The sequence below is a fragment of the Lepidochelys kempii genome, chromosome 16 (genome assembly GCF_965140285.1).
Source record: "Lepidochelys kempii isolate rLepKem1 chromosome 16, rLepKem1.hap1, whole genome shotgun sequence".
Taxonomy (NCBI): domain Eukaryota; kingdom Metazoa; phylum Chordata; order Testudines; family Cheloniidae; genus Lepidochelys; species Lepidochelys kempii.
The window spans coordinates 17,502,185-17,516,853 of NC_136395.1; the positions used below are offsets into that span (position 1 = coordinate 17,502,185).

Consider the following 14,669-nt stretch of genomic DNA (forward strand, 5'->3'; position numbering starts at 1 on the left):
TCCCCTGAGCCTGCAGTGCCCTTTCTCCTTCCCCCACAGCCTCCTGCATGCCACGAAACAGCTGATCGGGAGGTGCAGGAAGGGAGGGAAAGGTGCTGGTGGGCAGGAGTGCGGGGAGCGGTGTGTGTGGGGGAGCTGATCGGGGGCTACTGATGTCTTACTGTGGCTCTTTGGCAATGTACATTGGTAAATTCTGGCTCCTTCTCAGGCTCAGGTTGGCCACCCCTGGTCTACAGCAATGTGGCTCTATCCTGCAGAGACACGGAACCTCCCTAGTGAGACAGCTGAAGAATAGCATAACAGAACAGGAGATGACTGTCCTACTGATGGAAAGGCAAAGAGGGGCGTGGGATTATTGCAGCCGACCAGATGGGAGGGTGGGGAAATAAAATGGAGTGTTAGCTTAACACCTACCATCTTGCTCCCTCTTGATGATGCTAAAATTAGTTTCCTGCCTAGCTCAATGCAAAGTGTCAGTTAAACAATACATGGGAACGGCCACAAGACCAAGAGGTTTATTTGAACAGAAATGGGGTCTCTGCGTGCAACATCAGACCCATAATGAGCTCCTGGCCTTGCTCTAATGTCCTCATTTTAAACCATTTTTTTTAGTTTGACTCAATTTCCCATTTCCAGGGTAGGTTAAAAAACCCTCACTGTTAGCTATAGACTGGCCAATCTCTTGCAAAGCCTGGAAGTGACTCAGCCATAGTACAGTTTAAAAGCTAACCCTCACACTTCACTCACTCAGCCTAGCTTCCGCTCTGCAGGAAGAAATCTGCAAGCTAAAAAAACTCTCACAACTTCATGGCAAAGCTATGCAAAGTATTGGCCTTTTCATCCCTTGGGAAAAGCCAAACAAAGAGGCCTCCCATAGCATGAAGCTGTAGCCAGATTGGAGGGAGTACAGAGAACAGCAGCGGCGAGAGGGAATTGGCCTCTGATGGAAGATTAAAAGAATTAAAGCTGTGGAGGCCCAGGTAAGTAATGACGAAAGGGAGCTGAGGAGGAGATGTAATGCTCTACCATGTGCTTGGCTGGCATAAACAGCAAGGGCAATTAATTGAGGTGGTCCAAGGCCCTAGAATGCAGAATAATGGGATGAAATAGAGAAAAGGAAAAAGGAAATGTTAGAAGCTTTCTACCAATGAGATCTGCCAGTCTGCAAAAGAGTCTCCCTGGTGAAACAAAAAGAAAAGGAGTACTTGTGGCACCTTAGAGACTAACCAATTTATTTGAGCATGAGCTTTCGTGAGCTCACGAAAGCTCATGCTCAAATAAATTGGTTAGTCTCTAAGGTGCCACAAGTACTCCTTTTCTTTTTGCGAATACAGACTAACACGGCTGTTACTCTGAAACCTGGTGAAACAGAAAGCTCCCTTGCTTCGGGTAATTAGTACTTGACTGGACAACTTGCTACTAAGTATACTGTAGGGAGCAATCCCACACTGGCCGTGGGCTGGACCAGATGCCTGATTCAGTCATTCCCATAGCTAATTACTGTATCTTTTTAAAATATCAAATCCACTATTGTACCATCAAACCCTATTTCTCTCTCTCATGCAAACGTCCTAGAAAGATGACAGTTCAAGGAAGGAAAGTGCTGCTTGCCACATGTGTTCTCGAATCCGTATTCCTGATAAGTAAGGGACTTTAACTGTTGCTGCAAAAGCTAAACAGAAATAGCTGCTGGTACTTAATGATTCTAGAATGCCTGCCTATTGTCATGAACACAGCAGCCTTATGGGAGGATACAGCCGAGCTTGGCATGGTCCTACAGCAATCTGGAAAATAGGTGCAGATTTTTTTATTCCGTCTTTTGCATGAGGATGGAAAGTTCTAAGATGGGCAGAGACCTCTGCGGAAAATGGATTTGTTCATAAAGCTTAGGTGTGTTTTCAATATGAGGCTTGGGAAAGAGTCCTTTATGTCTATGCTGTCCTTTTAAAATCACACCGGATCAGTGGTGACTAAAACTTATTACGACTTGCCAATGGTTAGCCTGTTTTATTTGCAGTGCTGACAGCATGTGGAGTGTGTGAAGTAGACAAGCTCTGGGGAGCTGAAATGTGAATGTGACTCATAAGTAATCCATTGAAATCGACTGGTTTCAATCTAGTTCACAGCATGAAAACTGCCAGCCCAATTGTGCTTGAGGGCCAGACCCTTTTTTAGGAGCACCCTTGACTAAGGACTGAACGGGACACAGGGACTGAGCTATCATTCTCATATCTTAGTTATTGGACCTGAGATATTTTGGCTGGAAAGCTTAGATGCTGCATAAGCTGAGATAAGCTGAGGGTATATCCACTCAGGGCTGGCAACCTGGTACCTTTCACTTGCCCTAGAGTCTCACATTAAAAAACATGATGTTTCTCTGCTGTTAACCTACATGCCACTGCCGTTGCGTCATACCAAGGGTTACTTTCTTGCTCAAACCACCTTTCTTTCATTGAAAGATTTTCCTTCCAACCTGCCATTAGTGGCCCTGTGTCCCTTGGAGGGTTCTTCATGGTAATGACTTCAACACATCATCTTACCGCTGCACTGAGACTTTTAGAAGAAAAAAGAAATCAATTTCTCCAACTCTTCCGTCAATCCTGAATGGCCCAGTGACCTGAGCGTAATGGCTGTGCTATAACAAACGACTGCTTGTTGCACAGCTAACAGCCCTAACCCAGTTAGTGCAGACACAACTCTGCACAATTCAATCTTTGGGGCCGCTGTTGTAACTAATGCGCTGTCCAGTTAGAAATGACGTCTAGCTTGAAACCCACTTGGGAAGCTCAATGCAGCTGGAATAAGCTGAGGATCCTCTGCTTGAAGAAGAACCCACGAAGGGCACAGAGGAGAGCAGTTTCTCAGTTGTGATCCCAGAAGATTTAAAGTCCTATGAAGGGCATTACCTCCCCTTTGCTTTGCTGTGCCTTAGCTACAGTGTTTAATACACAAACAAGTAAACAGGAGAGGGGCTGATTAATTCACAACAGCCAGCCTTCTCAAGGTTTACATATTAGCATAATAATTAGTGCCCCAGAGGCCTTGGAGAGGATACGGTCTTTAAAAAATATACTGGAATTTAACAAGAGAAATTAATAGTGTATTGAATAGTAGCGCTTACCACACCATCTGCACATCTGCTTTTAGACTACCACTGTGTTCAGCCTTATAAAGTCATGTTCACTTCCACCGCTTCTCTTGCCCACGGTTTAATGCTTGTGGTCCCACAGCCTGGGGAAAGAAAGTCAGGACCCTCAGCCTCGCTGCCGGTCTGTGGTATGCCATCACTCCTAACCTGAAGCCACACTGCACATATAGGTGGAAACTCCATGTTACGTAGTATTCATTTATTAGAGTAACACCCAGCAGGCCTGATGGAATTCAGAGTGTCTCAGGGTTTTAAGTTCTAAATCCTGATTTCCGAGGGCTTTGTGACTCGGTTGGTTATAGCTCGGCCATCAAAACAATTACAAGGCCAATCTTCTGCCAGGGCCAACCTTGCATCAATGTGACCTGTTCTGACATTGAAGGAAAGGAACAGCAGTTCCGTTCACATCTCGTCCAGTCTGAAATGGCTTCAAGTGTTCGCCTTATGATAGCCAAAAAAGCACTAGCATCAGAGTTACGGCTGCCGGTGCTACCCTTAACCAACCCTGGTCTGCCTCTGAATCGCAGCCCCGCTCTGAGATCCCAGAATGCTTAGAGATCCCTGAATGGCAAGCTAGAGGAGAACAGGTGGTCACATACATGGGATTGACCAAATTCACCCCTGGGATAACTCCACTGATGCCTGTTACATCAGGGATTAATTTGGCTCACAGCAGTAGAATTTTCCTGGCCTCCTAAATGTTATGATTTCTGTGAAGGTGGCAGGATTTTCACAACTTCTGTAAGAGGATTTGAACTTACAACGTGCACACAAGCACGATTCATTCACTGCTCCAGCAAGTTCCTTCTGGGTAGGTGCTAGAGCAGTGGTTCTCAACCTATTTACCATTGTGGGCCGCATTTGCAGCCCGCAATGTGTTATGTGGGCCACATACAATGCTACCTGTATGGCCCTGAGGATATCACATGGGCCACAGTGATTGTACTGTACTGATTGGGCCGCAAATGGCCCGTGGGCTGCAGCTTGAGAACTCATTTGCTAGAGCGACAGCCATGCAGACTGGAGGCCTTTATTCATCCACCGAACTGATGTCACAGGAGCAGTGCATTTACGATGTTCCTCATGGTGCCCTGACCTGGAAGGGCCTCTTACGAGGACAGCAGGGACATTTGCTCTGCCTGGCACTGCCAAGCTTAGCTTCTCCTCTAAGGGTGCCAAGAATTTCCTCGGCTTTTGTCAGCTTGAGTCAGATCATTACTATCTTAAAATAGCCACATTTTTTTTTTTTTTTTTTAGTGAATTAATTTGGCTGTGATAGGGAGGCCCATTTGTGCCAGCTGGCAAAAGGTTCACTGTTCTTTGCAAGCAAGTCCTGTCTCAGAGCTGACACACTCACAATGCCTGATATGCCACTTTCATGGCGTTTATCCGTAAAGGGTGAGGTCTGTACTGAAAGCTTGTAACTTATCAGTACTCCTCATCATTGCAAGATGTGTGTATGGGTAATATTTAAGGAATAATGTAACTATTGAAAATTATGTCCTTATGGTCTCGGAGTAAAGGTGAGTCATCGGAGAATAATTGTCTCGGTGATGCCCCATTTACGAAGAAGGAGATGTCACCCCTCTCAGGCTAGCCAATTACATAACGTCCACAATTGTCCACCTTTGCACCCACCCAGAACAGTCAATGGAAAACCATCAAAGACAAACTATAAGCACTGAAACTACCTGGAAGTGAAAGATGATACGGCAGTGGGGGGATCACATGGTCTGTGAATAAAGACAAAAGACTGATTCAGTAGTGGAGAAAGACACCCTGGATCCATTCACTAAGAAGGTGGTGAGCGGGGCTGCTTCATGAAAGATTGATCCTAGCTCCTTAGGGCTAGCAAATGCTGCGAACGACTGAACTTTGGGGTAAGAATCTACTCTCTTAGACTGGAAAGGTGCCTATTAAGTGTAGGTCCTAGTTCATGTTTTTGTTTGGTATTTAGCCATTTGTTTTCACCACTCACACTTGTTTCTATTTAAATCTCTGTTTCGTCAGTAAATTTTTCCTTTTGTTTTATTGTAATCAAACTCAAGTGCTGTGTGTGATACATGAGTGGTGGGCTACTGTAAAACTGGGAACTTGGTGGGGGTCAGCTGTTACTTTGGGAATGGTGGATCTGGGATTTCTATGGGTATTCAGTGATCAGGGCTTGACGTCCCAGGGGGACACTTTGAAGGGACTTAGGGCCTAAGGCAGGGCTGATGTAGTCAAGAGGAGAGTGCTTGAGCAACTGACAGGCTGGTTGTATTAGGGAGGTAACACCCAGCTGGCACAGGCAAGACCCCCCTTGCACTGGAGGCAGGTGCCAACAAGCTAACGCACAGCCCTGGGTGCCCTGAGAAGCATCACATTCCCATACATGGTTCCCCTGGCCAGACACCTACCCTAGTGGCAGCTGCCTGTATGCTGTTGGGAAGCAAGAAAACTCTTGCAAAGATGATTTTCTCCAGAACAGGCAAATGGCAGAAATGCTGTATGTGCCCCACTGTGTGGATTCCCTACAAGGAAAGAGGAGATGTTCAGTTTTCTAGCTAGGGAAGTCTCCAAGACCCAGATTCTGACACTCATTACTCCTTGAGCAGGTGCACTGGAGGTGAAAGGAGTCTATGGCTGAAGTATGATGCTCTTCATGGGCAGTAGGGGTATTTAATGAGTGGAGGTTGCAGAATCTGTCTCTGCAAAAGCTATACAACACACAAGCACCCCTGCCACGTACACAATGGCACAAAAATTTATTAGGGCTGTCAATTAATCACGGTTAATTCACGCAATTAACTACAAAAAAAATAATTGCAATAAAAAAATTAATTGTGATTAATCACAGTTTTAATTGCACTGTTAAACAATAGAATACCAATTGACATTTATTAAATATTTGGATGTTTTTCAACGTTTTCATATTTATTGTATTGTGTTGTAAATGAAATCTAAGTGTATATTATTTTTGATTACAAATATTTGTACTATACAAATGACAAACAAAAGAAATAGTATTTTTCAATTCACCTCATACAAGTCCTGTAGAGCAATCTCTTTATTGTGAAAGTGCAACCTACAAAGGCAGATTTTTTTTTTTTTGCTACATAGCTGCACTCCACCACAAAACAATGTACAACTTCAGAGCCTACAAGTCCACCCGGTCCTATTTTTTGTTCAGCCAATCGCTAAGGCAAACAAGTTTGTTTACATTTGCAGGAGATACTGCCGCCCTCTACTTATTTACAATGTCACCTGAAAGTGAAAACAGGCATTTACATGAGACTTTTGTAGCCTTCATTGCAAGGTATTTGTGTGCCAGACATGCTAACGTTCATATGCCCCTTCATGTTTCAGCCACCATTCCAGAAGACATGCTTCCATGCTGATGATGCTCGTTACAAAAATAATGTGTTTAATTAAATTTGTGACTGAAATTTCTCTCCTTGGGGGAGAATTGTATGGCCCCTGCTCTGTTTTACCCACGTTCTGCCATATATTTCATGTTATAGCAGTCTCTGGTGATGACCCAGCACATGTTCATTTTAAGAACACTTTCACTGCAGATTTGACAAACGCAAAGAAGATACCAATGTGAGATTTCTAAAGATAGCTACAGCACTCGACCCAAGGTTTAAGAATCTCAGGTGCCTTCCAAAATCTGATAGGGATGAAGTGTGGAGCATGCTTTCAGAAGTCTTAAAAGAGCAACACTCCGATGCAGAAACTACAGAACCTGAACCACCAAGAAAAACAAAAACAAAAAAAAACCCTTTTGCTGCGTGGCACCTGATTCAAATAATGAAAATGAACATGCGTCAAGTCCGCTCTGCTTTGGATTGTTATCGAGCAGAACCCATCGTCGGCATGGGTGCATATCCCCTGGAATGGTGGTTGAAGCACAAAGGACATGTGAATCTTTAATGCATCTGGCACGTAAATATCTTGTGAAGCCGGCTACAACAGTGCCATGAGAATGCCTGTTCTCACTTTCAGGTGACATTGTAAACAAGAAGCAGGCAGCATTATCTCCCGCAAATGTAAAGAAGTTTGTTTGTCTGAGCTGTTGGCTGAACAAGAAGTAGGACTGAGTGGACTTGTAGGCTCTGAAGTTTTACATTGTTTTGTTTTTGAGTGCAGTTATGTAACAACAAAAATCTACATTTTAAAGTTGCACTTTCATGATAAAGAGATTGCACTACCATACTTGTATGAGGTGAACTGAAAAATACTATATCTTTTGTTTTTTTACAGTGCAAATAATTATCAAGCATAAATATAAAGTGAGCACTGTGCACTTTGTATTCAGTGTTGTAATTGAAATCAAAATGGTATTCTATTGTTTAACAGTGCAATTAATCATTTTTAGTCACTTGACACCCCTAATAATTGGTATTCTATTATTGTTTAACAGCACAATTAATTGTGCATTGAATTTTTTTAATCGCGCGATTAATCACAAGTAATTTTTTTAATCTCTTGACAGCCCTAAAACTTATATATTTTTGTCTCCACTTACAGCTAGGAGAAACTAATTCATGCTTCCCTGGGCTGCTACAGGAGATGGTGGAAACTGGAAAAATCAGCTGTGCAGTGCCACAGAATAATGATGGTAAGAAGATGGGCAGGCAGATCTGGCAACATATACTGAGCCTGATGCCTTTTGGCCTCTGTTATCTCTGCCACAAGGAACACGCTCTCTACGTATGTATGCAGAGTGATCATTGAGTGATGTCCATGTGCTTGGTACCACACTGAGAGAGAAGGAGGCAAGACCTCTGCTCCTGCTTGCCAGGAGAATTTTCTTACTCACTTGCCTGTTCGGTGTTGTGCAAACCAGGAAGACACAGGACACAGTCTCTGTCCTAGTGTGTCTACAATCTGAATTAGGTGAGTGAGGATCATACCCCCTCTAACCATCCATGCCTGAACCAGGGCAGGCCACTACACTGCAAGTGAGGAAGTCGCTGTACGGGAAGGGCCAACAGTCTATCGTGTTCAATGTCCCGCCTTCTGGAGCAGCCTCAAGACCTAGATCACTTGCTTCAGCATAAGATATCTGCATACCCTGCCCAATGCTCAGTCTGCTGAAGTGGAATATCATAGGAGAATGTACTCCCTGAACTCAGATGGGCAATAGCATCTGTCCTACAGCCTGAAGTGGAAAGATGGTGCAGTGGTTAGAACAGTAATCGGGGAACCTACATTCAGTGCTGTGCACTACCCTAGCCTCCCTGTGTATTAGGCTCTCTGTGCCTTAACTCCCCTTCGGTCAATGGGGATAATAGTAATGCCAAGGCAACTCCAGCAGCTCTGCTGACTATGGCTATAGGGCATGGAAAAAGGTGGTCTCTGAAACAGTCAGTCCGCAAGCCGTGTATGGCATTACAGGTAAAAACCAACCCCTTGAACTCCACCCAGAAACCAACAGAGAATGAATAGAGATTACAGTGCTGGAGAGATGCCCTAGGTGTCAAACTGGCTGCTGCATAAGATATTTCTCTCACCTAGGGGTCAATCTTTACAGCACTACATTAGTCCAGTTCAGAGAGCTGGACTCTATCTTTGAAGAGACATCCCTGCTGGCAGTTTCTCCTCAGTCATGGGTAACAACCTGTGTCACTTCTTCTGCTGTCATACTGTTACAGACTATTGTCTCTCAGTTCAAGGGGTCCCCTCTTCAGAAAGCAATTCTGGGGTTCATTTGTCTTTGTAAGTGGCTGGTCCAGCCACTGAACTAAGTGCTGTGGATTGTTCTCAATGCTGATTGAGTTAGCCCTGAAATCCCGTCTCACCTCAGGTGACCAGGCTGCTTCAACTGGTTCGCACCCTAATATTCTACAGTTTGCAGATCTTACACTAGTTCCCATACAAACCTCTCGCAATAACCATGGCAATCAGCCAGTGCTTAGCTTTCAGCAGAAGCCACACACAACCCCCTCTGGTGAAACACTGAGAGGAGGGCTGGACACAGGTAACATACCTGCCTGGGTATGTCTGGGTCAGGGGTTCTCCTATTCTTTCTGACACCCACGTGCCCCCAACATGCTATAAAAACTCCATGGCCCACCTGTGCCCCAACAACTGTTTTTCTGCATTTAAAAGTCAGGGCTGGCATTAAGGGGGAGCAAGCAGGGCAGCTGCCTAGGGCCCCTTGCCACAGGGGCCACCGTGAAGCAAAGTTGCTCAGGCTTTGGCTTCAGCCGGGTGGTGGGGCTCGGGGCTCCAGGCTGCAGTCCTGTGCAGTGGGGCTTTGGCTTTCTGGCCTGGCCCCTAGCGAGTCTAACACCGGCCATGCTTGGTGCCCCGCGCCCCCCCGAAACCTGCCTGTGGCCGCCCCCCAGGCCCCTGGTTGGGAAGCATTGATCTGGGTCACGGTCACCACATTCAGCCCCTGGGTGATAGGGACTTGACGGTCAGTGTAGGTGGCCCCCCTCTTCCCAACCGGGCCTTGACAATCACCACATGCGCCCCCAACGGGGACTTGACAGTCATCGCATAGGGTGACCTGATGTCCCGATTTTATCCAGACAGTCCTGATTTTTGGAGCTTTTTCTTACATAGGCACCTATCCCCCCCCCTGCCCCGTCCCGCTTTTTCACACTTGCTGTCTGGTCACCCTGTGGCAGGCACCCTCCCGCCGCCCCCGGCCTGATGCTCCCCACCTGCGACCCCCTGAGGGTCACGCGTGTGCCGGGAGCGGCAGGCGCCGGCCGGCCCCCGGCCCCACCGCGTGTCCCTGACCCCGCCGCCCGCTGAGCGGCCCCTGGGCGCCGCATCCCTGCGCAGGAGGCGGAGAGACGCGCCGGCCGCAGCGGGGCTGGGCCGAGGCGCGGGCGGGGAGCGCGGCGAGCCCGTCGGAGCCGAGCCGGTCCGTGAGTAGGGGAGCTGGGGAGCGGCCGGGCCGGGGGCGGCTCAGCGCGGCGCCGCGTGGCACCGTCCCCTCCCCGGCGTGGCCTGCGGGGCTGGAGCCGAGCCCCGGCCCCAGCGCGGGGGGCTTTGCCCGGCACATCCCGCCCGGGGCCCGCAGCGGGTGCAATCCCCCCGCTGCCCCCTCGCCCCTGCGCCGCGGGACCAGCCTCCCGGGAGCGGCCCGGGGGCCGCGATCCGCTCTGACGGGGCTGGGGCAGGCTGGGGGGCAGGCAGGCGCCCTCCCCTGGGGCGCAGTGAGGTGCCCAGATAAGTCGCCGCGCGTCGCCCCAGTCTCTGCAGATGCCTGGGGAAGAGGGGGACTTGAGGTTGCCTGGGGGGCGGGGGGAGTTGCCTTTAAATGGGAGGTTTCAGAGGAGCAGCCCTGTTAGTCTGTACCCCCAAGAAGAACAGGAGGACTCGTGGCACCTTGGAGACCAGCACATTTATTTGAGCATAAGCTTTCGTGAGCTACAGCTCACTTCATCGGATGCATAAAGTGGAAAGTACAGTGAAGAGATTTATATACACTCAGACCATGAAAAAATACACATTGTAAGGAGAGTGATGGGTCTGTGTGTATATAAATCTCCTCACTGTATTTTCCACTGAATGCATCCGATGAAGTGAGCTGTAGCTCACGAAAGCTCATGCTCAAATAAATTTGTTCGTCTCTAAGGTGCCACAAGTACTCCTTTTCTTTTTTCTTTAAATGGGAGAAACTCCTGCAGCGGGATGCTTCGAAGGCTGCGGCTGTCACCCAGGAGAAGACAGGAGCCAGGCTCTCCCGGGTTTGCCACCTCTGCTTCCTTAATAGGGACAGCCCCAATTCCTGTGTGGAAATTCCTACCATGATGTACCCTCTGGCCATCTAAAAAGCTCCTCCAGTGCCAAGGGTTTCCGTGGCGTTAAAAACAAAAAACCGGGTGTGCGCCTGTGGCCCTTTCCTCCTGCTGTTTGTGCCTTGCAAATATTGGTAGCTTTTTGGCAATGTCTGTTTGAGAGGAAGGATGGTTTTGTGCTTAAGAAACCGGATCGGGACAAAGGGGGACCTGGGATTTATTCCAAGCAGGGATTGTCTCATATTCTATGTATGTACAGATCCTAGCACAAAGCGGCCGTGATCTCAGCTGCGCCCTTTAGGCTCTGCTGCAAACAACAATATTAAAAACAACTTGGGACATATGGGATATTTACATGTTACAAAGCATCACATTATTGTGGATGCTGGCCATGCACAGAACGTATCCCGTTGTCATTTGATTAGGAGAACACTGCTGCTAGCCGAGGCTGGAACAGTGTCAGGCTTCTTTGGGTTTATATTTTCCACTCTCTTTTGTTTAAATATATAGGTACATACACAAAGAAAGGGGAAGAGGAGAACATTGGCCTTGCCAAGCACAGTGACCGGAATGTACAAAGGGTGGATAATCAAATGTTGCCACATAGATCCAACAATATTTTGATGAAGTGACTATAATCATAATAATAAAATGACAATGAAGTCTTAAATTAAAAAAAAATCTCATGAAGGTAAATAAAGGTGTTTATTAAATCATCTTTGACTGCAGAGTGGTTATCCCACCTGTAACAAAGAATGCGTTTCTGAAGTTAATAGACTTGCTGGGTACCCATTAAAGAGAATTCAGTAATTCTGTTAAACCCATTAAAATAAATACCCATGGGGAGGGGGGGAGAGCTTGTTATGGAAACAGATTTTACTGCCCACCAGATCTACACAGTTCTTCCAGTAATAAAATAGAGCATACTCTAAACCCCTTCAGTGCTTTTTATTTATGCATGAACTTTCTCCCTGCCAGCCTTGTTTGATCACGAGGATGATAGAATAATGAATGTAGTTGAATGAATAGTCATTTCCATGGCAGCAGATTGCAGTATGGTGAACAGAAGGTATATAAACTCCGGACACAAACAGTTGGTTAATGGAAAAGCGAGTTCTGAGTCTTGAGACTTAATATCCTTTGTGGCATGCTGTGTCTGTTGTTACCCTGCTGCAAGAGTACCCAAGGTTGTTGCTGATTACACTGCAGTATTGTACTGGAGTAGCTAGTGATGTGATAAAGAGAGCTGCCCAGAAAGGTAATGTATATCTCAGAAGGGAAACATAGGGGAGTTCATGAAGCTGGCCCAGCATTCAGTTTCCTCTGTAAGGAAATTACCTCAATATTTCATGTACAGATACTCTCCACGAGCCTCATGTTTAGTTAGAATTCTTTTGCCCCATTCTGATTTTAAGCCAGCTTGCCCAAAGCAACTTGTGTCTCTGTATCTTTGGAAATAACATTCCATCCTTGCCAACACCCAACACCTTCTTACTTACCAAGGAAGGAATAAAGCCAATGTCAGTAATTAGGGCGAGAAATTGACTAGCTTGCACAGTTTCTGATTGCTTTTAGCCTTTCACCAAGTGATCTCAACTTCTTTATAGTGTTTTCTGTGGCATAGGCAGGGTAGGGTTTTAAATTTAATTGAATCCTGTTAACAGTGTCTCAGCAGCAGACCTTTGTGCTAAAATGATTAGGCTAGGATGCTATTGCTTATTACAGTAGCTGCTTGAGGGCCTCACCTGAGAGGGGGGACACTTGTGCTAGGTCAGGGGTTCTCAAACGTTTGTACTGGTGACCCCTTTCACACAGCAAGCCTCTGAGTGTGACCCCCCCCAATATAAATTAAAAATACTTCTTTATATATTTAACACTATTATAAATGCTGGAGGCAAAGGGGGATTTGGGGTGGAGGCTGACAGCTCGCAACCTCCCCATGTAATAAACTCGTGACCCCCTGAGGGGTCCCGACCACCAGTTTGAGAACCCCTGTGCTAGGTGGTGCTGTACATAAACAGCAAGAGACAGTCTCTGCTCCAAAGAGCTTACAATGTAAATAGGCAAAGTGGAAGTATTGCTATTTGCATCTTGCAGGTGGGAAACTGAGGCACGAAGAAATTGCCTTGGCCAAGGTCCCACAGGGGATTGTGTGGAAGAGCTAGGAATTGAACCCAGGTCTCCAGAGTCCCATGCAGTGCCTTCCCCCCAGGCTTCCTCTCACTATTGTAGGGGCCTATGAGGCTAGCGTGCCTCACTACCACCCTATTATTATTTTATTACTTGTCCTACCATAGTGCCGAGGTGCCCTAAGCATAGCCAGGGACCCATTGTGGTAGGTGCTGTACAAACTCAGAACAAAAAGATGGCCCCAGCCCCAAGGGGATTACAATCCAAGTAGCATCTAGAAGAGAACAGACTCTTGCCACGTTCTGCTCTCGGATATGCTGGATTCTCTGTACCATGAAGTCTTTAAATCAAGATTTGAGGACTTCAGTCTCCCTTTCATACTTACACCAGTAACTCAGCCAGAGGTTATGGGCCAGTTACCGGAGTGGGTGGGTGAGGTTTTGTGGCTTGTGATGTGCAGGAGGTCAAACTAGATGAGCATGATGGTCCCTTCTGGCCTTAAAGTCTATGAGTCTCTGAGTAAATCCCTAGTAACTCACTGGAAGTCAGTGGGCTTATTCCTGTTGACACTAGTGCATAAGAGAGGAGAATTTGTGCCTCCTTTTTTTTGTCTCATACCGGTATATTACCGTCAGCCTGTTGTTGCCCAGGCTGGGTTGCTGCTGTGTTTATAAAGGTTGCTGCTGTGTTTTTAAACTTTGCTGCCTTAATGAGCTTGTTTGTGGAAGGTTTGCTAATAGAAGATTATGTATTTTAGAAATGTCTACTGTAGGGAATATGTCCCTGGACAATTGACTGCGGCAGTCTTCACCAGTAAAGAAACATACCATGTGTGTACTGTAATCCACACCTGCCCACCTCTACCCACCCTATTCCTTATAAACACACACACAATTTGCATTATACTTTTTGCAGGGTTACAGAACAAACTTTCCATTATTATTTACAGTGTCTATTATTTCCCTCAGCAGTTGCTGATATTTGAGGAGTAAAGGCAGGTCCGGACAGCTCAGACAGGATTTAAAATACAAGGTAGGAGAGAAGATAAGAAGTGGTGCAGCAATACAGATAATTAGCACATACACAGAGCTTTCATATACTGTGAGACCGTATGACCAATTCTCCTTTGGCCCTCACCAAGCCTGGGTAACCTCCTCACACCCAGTGCTAGCTCCACAAATCCTAGCACCCAGGATCAGCCATGTGTTTTGGTTTGTTTTTTTCCCTGGCTACAGTCTCATAGAATCACAGAAGTGTAAGAACAGAAGGGACCTCAAGAGGTCATCTAGTCCTGTCCCCTGCACTCAAGGCAGGACTACGCAATAACGAGACCATTCCTGACAGGTATTTGTCTAACTTGCTCTTAAAAACTGCCAATGATGGAGATTCCACAACCTCCCTAGGCAGTTTGTTCCAGTGTTTAACTACCCTGACAGGAAACTTTTCCTAATGTCCAACCTAAACCTCCCTTGCTGCAATTTAAGACCATTGGTTCTTGTCCTATCCTCAGAAATTAACAAGAATAATTTTTCTCCCTTCTCCTTTTATGTACTTGAGAACTGTTATCATGTCCCCTCTCAGTCTTCTCTTCTCCAGACTAAACAAACCCAGTTCTTTCAGTCTTTCCTCATAGATAATGTTTTCTAGAA

At 46.4% G+C, this 14,669-nt stretch overlaps 1 protein-coding gene across 5 annotated transcripts in view; it reads left to right on the top strand.

Moving 5' to 3' along the window:
* The first annotated feature begins 746 nt into the window (after window positions 1-746).
* NCS1 (neuronal calcium sensor 1) overlaps window positions 747-14,669 on the top strand; it is a 118,263-nt gene continuing 104,340 nt past the window's right edge. The window contains exons 1-3 of one of the 5 annotated variants that reach the window (XM_078849020.1): window positions 747-980; window positions 4,791-5,028; window positions 7,661-7,751. The gene's annotated coding sequence lies outside the window, so the exon portion shown is untranslated. Of the gene's footprint in view, window positions 981-4,499; window positions 5,029-7,660; window positions 7,752-9,913; window positions 10,015-14,669 lie in introns of those variants that run through there. The other 4 variants (XM_078849021.1, XM_078849024.1, XM_078849022.1 and 1 more) reach the window with 4 other exon arrangements.